The following is a 13,346-nucleotide window of genomic DNA, read 5'->3' on the forward strand; positions in this document are numbered from 1 at the left end:
ATATGTGAAAGGTCACTGAAAATTCTAACAGCAATATAGGTACATAAATGTGAGAATTATCTCAACTGTGAATTTCAAATACTTAAAACAACCTATTTACTACAGTCTAATGCCATAAATCTGCAATGTTATGTTATTTCTTATTGGTAGGTTACAAAAAGATCACAAAAGACAAAAAAGTGAAAGTTGGCAATAAACCAGATCAAAAATAAGAAGCAATCTTAGGTAGACTATCTCTCTTGCATTCAGCAGAACGTCAAATATCTTGTTCCTGGAATATTTTTTGTACTGTCCTTCTTTTTCCAATCCTGCCAAAGTAAATGAAGTAACATAAAGTTGCTGGCATAGGGGAACTATTAATTTTTGTAAATTAGCCCTGTTTTTCAATAAGATTCCTACTTTTCCCCTTATTTATATTAACAGAATGAAACTACTAACAAAATTTAGCCTATCGTCTGATTTGGTCAGAATTTTCCAGATGACAGAATTGTCTCAACTAGAAATGGAACTAGGACGGCCTCGTTATTTTTTGAAACAGGTTCTTCTTAAAAGAAAAATAACCTAACTAAACTAAAAAACTCTATTATTCTATACATCTATTAAGCAAGAAGTCTAGAGATCCGTGTGGTAAAATTCTTCCCCAGTTTAGAGCCTGTGCTCCTGCCAGGATTTCCCCTTCCGGCCCAATTCTCCAGGCCTAATATTGATTCTATGAGAATGTAAACCCTAAAAATACTTAAGTGCAAAGCACCTAGAAGAATCTCATCCAACAGCTCAACTTGCACCCTGTAAATATTCAAACGAAGAGCGTTTTGTAGTCGGTAAATATCTGAGAGTGAAGGTCTGGGAAACAACACACCATGGAAATTTGACCCAAACAAAAGCTGCAGACGGACAGACCGTAAGGGTAACCTCTGAAACAGTCTGGATCAAACACGGGTCGAAGAAAAATTCCAGGGACGATGACACCTAGGTTTTCTCCTCCCTAACAATGAATAACGGGGCCCTGGGGCTGCACGAATGGGTCCGATCACCCCAAATACGCCGCAAAGCGAAACCAGAACCCGGAGCCGTCTGAGCCCCCCGTGAGGGGCTGGCACGCCGGAACCGGGAGACCGAGCAAAGGACGGAGCCCCTCTCGGGGACCAGCCTCCAGGGAGCGCCCCCTGGGGACCCCTCCTCAAATCAACAGCGTCGCGTCCTCCGCCGACCCCCGCCCGGGCGGCCACCAGATGACCCCTGCAACGCAGAGCACTGCTAGGGGCCCAGGCCCGCTTCCCGCCCGCGCGCCCCCGCTGCCCCCGCCCCCGCCCCAGCCAAAGAGGCCGCGGCAGCGTCCGCAGCCCCGGCGCGCGAGCGGAGCTCGGGGACCGGCGCCCGCGGCCGGCGAGGCGCCCCTCGGCTCCGCGCCCCTCCGCAGCGCCGCGCTCACCTCCACGGCCTTCCCCGCGGGCCCCGCCAGCGCGGCCGACGACGGACGGCGGCCTGCGGCCAGCTCCTCTCCGCCTCCCCGGGCCTGGAGAGGGGCGGCGGCGCGACAGGAGCGCCGGAAAGCGGCTCCGCGGCGCTGCCCGCGGGGTCCCCGCCTCCCGCACCCGCCACTTCCCGCAGCAGCCGCGGCTCCTTCCGGTGTCTCCGCCGCCGCCGCAGGCGTCTCGGGCGTCGCGGGAGTGTGGGGAGGGCGGGGCGGCGAGGAGGGACCGCCCCGGCCTTGGGCGTGGCCGCGGCGGCCGCCCAGGTGTGGAACCCCAGACCTGCCCTCCCCGCGGGGACTTCCAAGGTAGCTAGCGGGGCAGGGACCTTGCACTTGCAGAGCAGTTTTAGGCTTTGGGCACTTTTCATTTTTACACGTGTTCTCCCGTCTTCTAGGACCGGGAGCAGGTCTTGTCTCGATGCATTACAGAATCTGCAGGAAAGCCACCCGGGGAAGGGCCTCAAGTTTCTGACCTTGTACAAAGAAATATTAGACAACTCAATTCAATTCTTTGTTTTCCTCCTCCCTTTCTTCTCCCAACATCTTAGGACCTAGATTCTCTGAAAGTAATTATGTTTCCTTTTCCACATTTGAAAAGTAGAAATCCATCTCCCTCGTTTTCCTCTAGGCCAAAATCAGGAACAAATCAAGTATTTATTGAAACCTTAGTATTGGCTTAATGCCTAGAGGAAGAGATCTGCCTTCCAATTTGTGTAACTGCTAAAATTCGTTCAAGTGATTGATACGCAAACAATAAAAAGCAGTTAAATTAATACAATTTATCGTTAAATTTGCCAGTTTCAATGTGTCTGACTGCCTCTTAACTTTTTGGTCTCCAAACAGGAGCACGTACCCAAGTGTTATGCAAGATGCTCAGTCTCCATCAGAAACAAGTAGAGAATATGAGAGCTTCTACTTCTGTTTTTATGGTAAATATGGAAGAAATGAACCTTTGCCAGCATTCTTTGTAGGGATTGACACCAAGGCCTCAGTTTGTCCGACAAATGGTCACTTATCCTGCGTTCACTGAATGAGAATGGAAGTTTCACAATTTGGAGGGTGCTGGTGGTGCTACCATGCCTTCGTTTACAGCATATTTCAAAATCTTGCAGTTTACATGCTACATGATGTCAGCAATATGGTTAATTTTTATTTTAAAAAATCAAATATCAAGGCCAACCTGTGGTTAAGTTCAGCACACTCTACGTCAGCCGCCTGGGTTCAGTTCCCAGGTGCAGACCTACACCACTCACCAGCAGCCATGCTGTAGTGGAGACCCACAAACAAAACAGAGGAAGATTGGCACAGATATTAGCTCAGGGCAAATCTTCCTCAGCAAAAAATAAAATAATAAATAATAAATAAAAAGTCAAATATCTAAGTGTTTTAAATATTTATACTCTTCTGTAAAAAGAGAAGAGAATGGTCATGAAAATCATTTGTCCCCTGATGTCTTGTAGGAAAGTACTGTCTGACTTAAAAAAGAGTGGTATAGGTGAATTTGAAAAAAGACAAGTGTTTTAAATTTTCTGACCTTTGCTGTGATAACAAGTGGCTATCAGCAATATGCTAACTACAAAATTTTTTTTTAGTGTATACATTTCACCTAAGGCCTCAAAGTAAAAGTGAGATTTTAAAAATGAGTGAGAAAGTAACTGCTTTTTAAAAGAAACTTGTGCAACAAAGAAAGCATTTTGAAAAAGTTTGACACTGTTTCCATTGTTAAGTAATTTTGCCGCCAAAAACTATGTCACCTATAAAAACTAATCTCTGCATCAAAAGTCAACATTAAGAGATGAAAAGGCAAGCTAGCAAATAGAGGACATTTGAAATATATATAACGGATAAAGAGTTCATATATACATATACACAGATATATATGTATTTCCATGAATCAATAAGCCAGGCAACCAAATAGACAAAAAGGCAAAAGTCATTGCTCCAGAAATTCCTTCTTTGAAAATGTTATCAGGCATTTTCTGTTATTGCAGGGTTCCAGTAAATTTATTTCCACCCCAAAGTCCTCCCCTAGCAACCTGTTTGGTAACCAAGGCCCTCTTGGCTTAACTGCCCTTCAGGGGGTTCTAGGGCACAGGGAAGACAAATATGTGACTGTTTAAGGCAGGTGTGGCAGCAGGCTAGGGCCTTTCATGTGGGCAACAGGTGAAGTCCTTGCTGTGGACCAGTCACAAAGCAAATGCACTCTGACAATGCAATATCTCTCCCACTTTTACCTTCAATGGATTCCCACCCTCCTTCCTCACCCTTGGATATTTACATTTATCCTTTTATTCCTTAATCCAGGATCCTTAATCCTTACTTTTCTTCAAACAATGTATATATAGTCTATAAAGAAGGATGCTATCATTAGGAAATCAATCTATCGACCACCATCTCAGAGAGGAGAGATTACACATTCTATAGTGTAGATGCCCTGCTGAATCACACTCCTTCTGGAATAGAACTCTAGAGGTGCCATTGGTGTCATATGATGTGAATTGTAGATGCTGGAGTCGTGCATCAGGCCAGGTACTAAAGGCTTTCGTAATACGGGGGGATGGGGGAGAGAAGAAATGAAGATCAGGAAGAAAGGAAGGAGGAGAAAAGAAGTAGGGGTAGGTAGAGGGAAGAAGGAAGACAAATGAATGGTCATATCAAAACAAAAGTACCTTCTCATTTTTGCAACTGAACGGCAAGTAAAAATAGCAACACACAAAACATACATTTTGATGCTCATGTACCTGACACTAAATAAGCCTTTACAAGTGCTGTGCTCTCAGCCAGATACACTTTTACCAGATACATATTCCCAACTTCTTTCCCTCGTTCGTCTGGCTAACTCCTGCCTAGATATTCCTTGTTTAAAGTAGGCTTCTTCGCCCAGTATTCCCGACTTCGGTATCCTGTTTGTTTTCTTCAGAGAATTTATAATAAATTTGTTATTTTAAGATTTTTGTGTGCACTTAATTTTTGCCTGGCTCCTCTGAACTGAAAGCTCTGTGAGAGCAGTATTTCTGTCTTATTCACAATATTTTCAGGGCCTAGCATTGAAGGACTCAAATATTTGTTGGTTTTCAACTGGGGGTGGTTTTGCCCCATGGTGGATATTTGGCAATATCCCTGAGGAGGACTGGAGGAAGGAGTCAGAGTCCTTCCCATTCGTGGAATAGGAGAGTCCAAGGCGTCATTAGTGCCACTGTTGAGATGCTCTGATTTAGACTGGGGTTTTGTAATATGTTTTTGATTATAAGTGACAGAAACCCTTAAACTGTTGTTCCTAATTTGATGAACAAGCTGGATTTGGAAGTGGGCAAGCTGAAACCAATTTTATACTTTCTCATTATAGTCTCTGAGAATTTCTGAGGATTCCTCTCTCCTGCCAGGATAAAACCTTAGGCAGAGCCTTTAGCTTTTCCAGTCACTCTCAGGTAATTAAAAAGTCTTCCAGTCATTTTTTAGTAATAAACAAGTGTTCTTTTTTCCCCGGTATTAAAAAATCCTATCCAGTGCAGTGTCAAAAATCTCAGACTCATCCAGTTCAAAAATTCTCTGTCATGCCTCACCCCCAACCTCCAGACTTGTTCTACCTTTTCCCTGGCTAGTTTTTCATTTGGGGCCCCTCCGGGGTTGAAGAAGAGGCAGAAACGATCTTTCTTGACTGAAACAGTTATAGCCTGGTGTCAGTGCCTTCCGGGTGTAGCTGAGGTTTGAAGCTGACCCTTTCTTTCATGGAATGCCTCTGTAGGTGCTTCACCCACCTGCAGTCTCTTGACCCAGCAAAGTATGTTCTGGTGTTATCTTATGACGTACACCTCAGTCCTCTGATTTCTAGGGATCCATCCCTAGATTGGGATCATCTCGCCCATGCAGGCAATCCTGTTAGACAGCCTCTCAGGATGATTCAGTTGACCCCTCTTACATGGAGTTTTCATTTGGTCCACAAAAAACACATGTATGTCTTGCACAGAAGTGTGAGCTGTTCCCAATCAGCCTTGTTGTGTGCATCTTCTGCTTGGAGGCAGCCTTAGCCTCTTGACTTACGACTTTTTAAACATGAATTAGTTACCAAGTCTCGTCTAAGATGCCAAAGGACATATGTCATCTTTGCCAAACAGTCCTTTTGAAGCCCCTCAGACATGGCTTGAAATGAGAGCGAAGCACCTACCTTCCCATCCCCATGGTGGTACCTTGGTTTGGATGTGGAGGTATTTGGCGCCAGCTTTTGGGGCCCCTGCCGAGGATCTCAGTTATCTTCTGTTCACTCTTGGAGTAAGGGTTCAAGTTACCCTAGCTCAGAGTTTCTGAAAAATGACACTATTGACATCTTGGACTGAATAATTCTTCATTATGGAGTCTGGTTCAGTGCATCATAGGATGTTTAGCAGCATTTGTAGCCTTTATCTACTTGATGCCGGTAGCATCTTCTCCCAGTGGTGACAAACAAAAATGTCTCTATGCATTAATAAATGACCCTCCGGGGGAGGGGCAAAACTGTCCCCAGTAGAGAATCACTGCTGTACCTTACGCTGGTATTTCTCAAACCTTATTCAGATTATCAGATCAGATCATTCAGAAAATGAAATCAATAGACAAGAATGCTTGCAATTAGAGGTTTCCAGCAGAGATCACTCTCTGGGTGTATCTGTAAACCATATCACATCGCATCAGTGAGCTGAGGCATACCAAATTAGAGGCTCTTAGGCAAAAATGGGGATTTATTGGCTCATGGAATCCAATGAAAGAGAGCTAGAACCAGGGACTTAAGCATTACTAGGATTCCCTCACCATCTCTTCCTCACTCAATTCTTGAATTTACCATCTTACAGTTTTCTCCAAGAGCAGAGTTTCTAGTTTAAAAAGTTCCAAATAATGGGTTTATTGTCTTCATCTGGGTTAAGTGTCTTCCAAGGAGCATTCCGCCAGAAGATGGAGGTCACGGAAGAACAGAGCAGTTCCCATGACAATTATGTGGATGAATGGAATGGAAATTTCCAAGAGAGAAAATAGGGGGCCAGGTCAACCCAATATTACTTAAAAACTGATACTGGCTTAAAGGCTGAGTAAAAAGATTTCTGATGGGCCAGGGCAGGAAGGATTTTTTGCAGGCAGAGTGAAAAGCATAGGCAGGAACATCAGCACGAGACAATATGCCACATTTGGGAACTGACAAGGGATCTGTATTTCTAGATGAGAGATTGAAGGCAAGGTGTCAGGGGACAGTCTAGACAGACAAAGCAGATTATGAGTGATCTTGTCTGCTAAGTAAAGTTTTCCCTCTAGAGAACCATGAAGAACTTTGAGAAAGGAAGCAACATGATGAGATTTACATATTGGATTACTTGGGTAACAGTGCCTGGCATAGATTGAAGGCAGACTATTGCACAATCCAGACAAGAGGAAGGTAAGGACCTAGCAGTGGAGAAAGCTATAAGAGTTACTTAGGAAATAAAATCAATAGACATTTAACTGACTACATGAGGGATGGAACCTGGGAAGTTCCCTCTGTACAGATCTTCATTCTTACCTGGATTATTCTGATAGTTCCCTAACATGTTTTTCTGACTCAAGTCTCAGTATCCTCTAATCCAATGCCACACTTCTGAACATAACTCTTTCTTTCCTTTTTTTTTCCTCCCCAAAGCCCCAATACATAGCTGTATATCCTAGTTGTAAGTCATTCTAGTTCTTCTATGTGGGACGCCTCCAGAGAATGGCTTGATGAGCAGTACGTAGGTCCACACCCAAGATCTGAACCAGCGAACCCTAGGGTGCTGAAGTGGAGCGTCCAAATTTAACCACCTAGCCACAGGGCCAGCCCCTGAACACAACTCTTTCTAAAACACAAATCCAGTCATGTAACTCTTCAACGGGCTCCTCGTTGCCCCAGAGTTTTTTTCTCAACAAAGGCCTAGGATGAGACAAGCAAATAGCCTTGGTGGCGATATCTAAGGAACTTGCACTTGCCTGAACCAGAGAGCACCTCTTCAAATTGTGTGCCCTAGGACCTGCTTGCCTCATCCTAGTCTCTCATGGCCTTAATTTGACTCAAATTTACTTCTCCTAATATATCTTTTGTTACACCCAATCAAACACCCTCTCCTGGTGCTATTCTAATCTACATTCCATTCTCCTGAAAGACATTTGCTTGTGCCTCTCCTGTTTAGCCCTGCCTTCCCTAACCCTAAGTATAGAATGCCCTTTTGCCCTTTGCCCTCTCTCTTAAAAGTGAACTCCACTCATTCCTCAAAGGTCACCTCCAAAGTGAAGCCTTCATCAACTTCTCCAGGCCATTAGGGCACTTCCTTGTATTTTATGGCATATCCTCTAGTGATATTCTAGGGCTGAGAATAACTTAGACATTGTAATGTTATTATACATAGCAATAATTTGCTCACTTTTCCATCTCCTGAACCAAACTATGGGCAGGGATTTTTCTTACTCATCCTAGTATTTCCAGCATTCAGTACAGTACATGATACAACATAGGAGATGGACAAATCAATAAATCTGCTTTTAAAAAAGATGAATGAATGTGAAAATATTAAAGAAATATAAGATATATTTTCCAGCTTTGTGAGATAGCAATTTTTTTACTCTTTTCAAAATGTTCATCATTTAAATAGATAGACAGCAGATGCAGCTCTTTCATTTTATTAATTTTAGAAATAGCATATGGTTTTCTAGACTTCCGAGATGTTATAAGATTTCTTTTCTTTTTTCTTTTTTAGAGATTTTATTTTTTTCTCCCCAAAGCCCCCTGGTACATAGTTGTATATTCTTCATTGTGGGTCCTTCTAGTTGTGGTATGTGGGACGCTGCCTCAGCGTGGTTTGATGAGCAGTGCCGTGTCCGCGCCCAGGATTTGAACCAACAAAACACTGGGCCGCCTGCAGCAGAGCCCGTGAACTTAACCACTCGGCCATGGGGCCAGCCCTGTAAGATTTCTAAGTGTGCAAAATAGGAACTTTTGTTTCCATGTGGTTTAATTTTAATTTTATTGTTCTTTATGTTAAAGTAACTTTAGAATAAACTTATTTACCTCAGCTCTCACTAGGAAAATATCTGTGTTGTCTACAATTTATTTCACATTTTGATGTAAATACCTCCCAATAGAGTGCATGCCTCTCACTGGAGCAGCACAGCATTTGACAACTACTGAGGCACTGCAGGGACAGCATGCTCTAGATCATTCTCTGGCCTCAGATCTCTATCTTTTACCATTCTCATAATCTCTTTAAGCTTTGATTTTCTTTTTTTTTTTTTTGTGCTGGGAAAGATTCGCCCTGAGCTAACATCTGTTGCCAATCTTCTTCTCTCTCTTTTTTTTTGTTTCCTCCCCAAAACCCCAGCACATAGTCGTATATTCTAGTTGTAAGTCCTTCTAGTTCTTCCATGTGAGCTGCTGCCACAGCATGGCTACTGACAGACAAGTGGTGTGGTTCCGAGCCCAGGGAACTGAACCCAGCTGCTGAAGCAGAGCGTGATGAACTAGGCCATCAGGAAGCCTTGATTTTTTTGATCTAAGAAATGGCAAGAATAATCTTAGGGGGGCTGGCCCCATAACTGAGTGGTTAAGTTCACGAGCTCCACTTCAGCGGCCCAGGATTTCACAGGTTTGGATCCTGGGCACGGACATGGCACCACTCATCAGGCCATACTGAGGCGGCGTCCCACATAGCACAACCAGAAGGACCTACAACTAGACTATACAACTGTGTGCTGGGGGGCTTTGGGGAGAAGAGGAATGAAAAAAAAGAAGATGTTAGCTCAGGTGCCAATCTTTAAAGAAAAAATCATAATAATTTTAGGGGAGTAACAGTTTTATTGAGATATAATTCACATACTATACAATTCACACAAGGTATTTTTAGTATATTCACAGATTTTTATGACCAGCCTCACAATCTAGGTTTAAAACATTTCACTACCCCCAAAAGAAGTCCCATATGCTTTAGCAGGTCACTTCCATTGTCCCTCAACCTTGCTAGCCCTAGGCAACCACTAACCCATTTTCTGTCTCTTTAGATTTGACTATTCTGGACAGTTCATATAAATGGAATCATAAAATATATAATCTTTTACAACTGGCTTCTTAGCATGTTCTTAAGGTTCACCCATTTTGTAGCATGTATCAGTACTTCATTTCTTTTTATAGCCAAATAATATTGCATTACATGGATATACCACATTTTACTTCTCTATTTATCAGTTGATGGACATTTAGGTTGTTTTTACTTTTCAGTATTATGAACAACGCTGCTATACACATTTATGTCCATATTTTTAGGTGGATGAATGTTCTCATTTCTCTTGGGTATCATCTAGGAGTAGAATTGCTGGGTCATATGTTAACTCTATATTTAATATTTTGAGGAAGTGAATCTGCAATATTTGGATGTGTATGGGATAGATGTTCTGAGTTAGCATCTAGACCCATACTCTGAATTCTAGATGCCTTGGTTGGCTTAGTTCTGACTTGTAGAGGAGTCCCATCAATCACTTGTGGGTAGGTGATGAGAACAAAGATACAAAAGCCAGTATTTACCCTACAGCACTGTGTAGGTTTAAAAAGAGGCCCTGAGTTCTTTCTGGGGACTCTGCCAGGTTTTAGCAGTTAATGGAAAAGGTAATTGGATATATGAATTACCTAAAAGAATTCATCTACTTAGGTGACGTAATTGTTTTTAATTCCTCAAAGTGCTAGACTTTGGTCAGGCTTAAGTTGTCACTTGATAAGTGCTGTTTCCACCAATAATTCATGAAACACATTGGCCATATATTGTCTCAGCTAGAGTGATCCTAAATAGCCTAAATAAAATATCAGATATACCCAATCTGCAATTAAGTCTGACTATGGTGCCTTCTGCATGTGGCCTACTCCTAAACGCTGGCTCTTTTCTTACAAGGTCCTTTTGTGGGTTCCTCAGTGGCTGCCCCCCTTGCTGGGGATCTCTCACTGTTTCACTTCCTAACCCTGGAAAAAACATGTGTGACTGACCATTTAGATGGTCCACTTAGCTCCTGGTTTGAAGATACAGCCTTTTAAGATAATTCAAGCCTCGTTACCTTCTGTGGCGTTCCTGTGGCCCACTGGAAAACTTTACTTGCAAAATTGCAAGTACAGGCCACCTGTGCTGCAGCCGTCTCTCTCTGCTCTGCCATCAAAGTCCTCTTTGAATAGTCTATTCCCTTTACATTTTTCCAGATGACATAAACTACAGGGCACAGAGGTCAAGTTGTCTGAGTTTCTTAAAGGTCCTTCACTTGGCCTGAGATGGGGGCGGGATGGGAAAAGCACTCTCCTCTCTTCACTCTTAGGGGAAGGGAAGGAAAATGCGCAGCACTCCAGAAAACCATCTCCTAGGCATCTTCATTCTCCAGTCTTCTTGGATCCATTCTGCTATATCATTCCCTGGAGGTACGTGAAGACTGAGGATTGCTAAACGGGCTCCGCATTCTCCTAGCATCCCCTGTGTTCATGATCTAGCATTCTTTTTTAGAATGCTCAGGGTACTTGGGCTCTATTTTCTCAGCTTTGGGGCTTCTGCCAAAAGGCATGGAAAAGTTCCACTTAATATGCCATAAATCTTAGAAATGTGTGCCAGGATTGTTCTAAGTTCTTAACCATTTTTTGGTGTCATGGACCCCTTTGAAATTTTGGTAAAGCCCATGGACCCCGCCTTCTCAAAGTGATGTTTTTATGTACATAAAACAAAATATAGAGGATTACAAAGGAAACTAATCATATGGAAATAGAATTTTGTCCTTGGATCCCATGGAGGTAAAGTAACCCAAGTTAAAAACTTACATAAGGATCTTAGTGCTTTACAAGTATTATCTTTTATCTTCCCAACACCCCAGTGAGGAAACTGAGGTATAATGAGGGTAAGTACCTTGCCTAAGACCATACATCTAGGAAATGGCAGAGAAAGGATTCAAACTCTGACAGTCTCACTCCACAGCATTGTTTTGATACTATGCACATAGGATCCCCCAAATTCATTAATGGTTGATGTAGCAGGTACCTCACTATCTGGACAGTAGAAACAACTAATATTACTCCATGGACTCCACTCCCTGGTTTGGTGAGCATTACACAGTGGTTTTGGTTATCTGGGGGAGGGGCAGAGCTTTAGAATTAATCCAAGCCCCATTTTTTTTCTCCTGTTCCAGGATAGCAGAAGACATGAAGTCCAAATATGAGACTGTGTCCACCGGCTGCTGCATCCACGTGAAATACCCTGTCCTATGGTTTAAGCCACTATTTGTTCAGCTTTCTTTTGTTTGTAGCTAACAGCATCCCAACTGATATACCCAATAATGACTAAGACTGAATATTCTGGCAACCCAGGTGAAAGGAGGCTTGGAGCAAATTACACTGATTTAGAATAATAAGTAAAACAGGGCATTTCTTATTCTCCTGTTAAAGAGTAAAATCCACATCTAGTGTGCAATAGCATCTCTCTCATAATGTCTCTTGTGGAAGTAAAGGAGATAATGTTCTTACGAAAGTTGCTTTACGTGGTAATCATTATTGCTGTTCCTGCCGTTAGGCTAAAGCCTTGGAAGTTGTAGGAAACAGGGAGGAGGCAGCAGAGAGGAGATGGAGGAATAAACAAAAACGGAGGCTTACCCATTCCAGGTTCTTGAAGTGTCAAGAGCTTATTTACTTTCTAAGTGCAAAATACTTTCACATACAATTCAGTCTGTGCATTTTTAGTTACTTTTCATCTAGTAACATCACACATTGGTATTGTCATTCTCCCTATTTTTTATTTGACTGAATGGGAATTTTGAAAACTAACAGAAAGGATTGTTCATTCTTGTTCCTTGGGAATACTAACATTCGCTCTCATGTTTTAGCTAACCTTACAAAATTATTTTGGTTTTTCACCACAAATATGCTCAGCAATTGGAATTTTTAAAATCTGCAGTTCTGACAGAATGTTTTGGCTCAGGACTGTACATAGAAATACCATTTTGTTTTGCTGTTCTTCCTCCCACCCCGTTAGTTTACTGTGTATTAGACAGAACCTCAGAGCAGTAAATATTCTGCCCAACTCCTCATAGTTGGCCATATTCATATATATATATATATATATATATATACACATTTTTTTTTTTTTTTTTTTGAGAAAGATTAGCCCTGAGCTAACTACTGCCAATCCTCCTCTTTCTGCTGAGGAAGACTGGCCCTGACCTAACATCCATGCCCATTGTCCTCTACTTTATATGTGGGACACCTACCACAGCATGGATTTTTGCCCAATGGTGCCATGTCCTCACCTGGGGATCCCAACCAGCAAACCCTGGGCCACCGACAAGCGGAATGTGTGAACTTCACCGCTGTGCCACCTGGCCGGCCCCCATATTCATATGTTTTTGGTAGCCTAATTCACTAGGAAACCTGGAGACAAGTTAAAGAGGAATCAAAATCAATAATAACTTAATCATCAATACAGGGTTGGAATGCCTCTTAACATTCATTCATTTAGGGGCTGAGGGTCTGGGGTAGAAGTTCTTAATGTGGGACCCATGGGTTGGTTTCAGGCATCTTAACTTGCATATATATTTTTTTCTTTTAATAAGGTACGAGCGTGTCTATGTTCATTTTTTTAGAGGAAAGGCCCCAGAGTTTTCCTCAGATTCGCAGAATGGTCCTAGATCCTTCAAAAGGTTACGAACCCCAATACCACTCCTTGACAGCCCTGTAAAAAGATGCAATTCCTCTAATTCTTAGTGGGTCCAGCCTGGCGGGAGCCTCTGCCCTGAACAAAAATGGCGGCAGCGGCTTCACACGCAGCCCCTCCCGCAGAAAGGCCCGAAGTCCGCCGCCACTTTCACCCCATCTTCCCCGTGACCCCGGAAGGAC

The 13,346-nt window shown here is 42.8% G+C and overlaps 1 protein-coding gene across 3 annotated transcripts in view; it reads right to left on the reverse strand.

The window, feature by feature from the left end:
- Nucleotides 1-1,633, reverse strand: part of USP33 (ubiquitin specific peptidase 33) — a 53,360-nt gene extending 51,727 nt beyond the window's left edge. For 2 of the 3 annotated variants that reach the window (XM_046645482.1, XM_046645481.1), the window contains exon 1: nucleotides 1,433-1,633. The gene's annotated coding sequence lies outside the window, so the exon portion shown is untranslated. The remainder of the gene's footprint in view (nucleotides 1-1,432) is intronic. The other variant, XM_046645480.1, reaches the window with a different exon arrangement.
- Nucleotides 1,634-13,346: the final 11,713 nt, after the last annotated feature.

Source organism: Equus quagga, chromosome 18, assembly GCF_021613505.1.
Source record: "Equus quagga isolate Etosha38 chromosome 18, UCLA_HA_Equagga_1.0, whole genome shotgun sequence".
Lineage (NCBI taxonomy): Eukaryota > Metazoa > Chordata > Mammalia > Perissodactyla > Equidae > Equus > Equus quagga.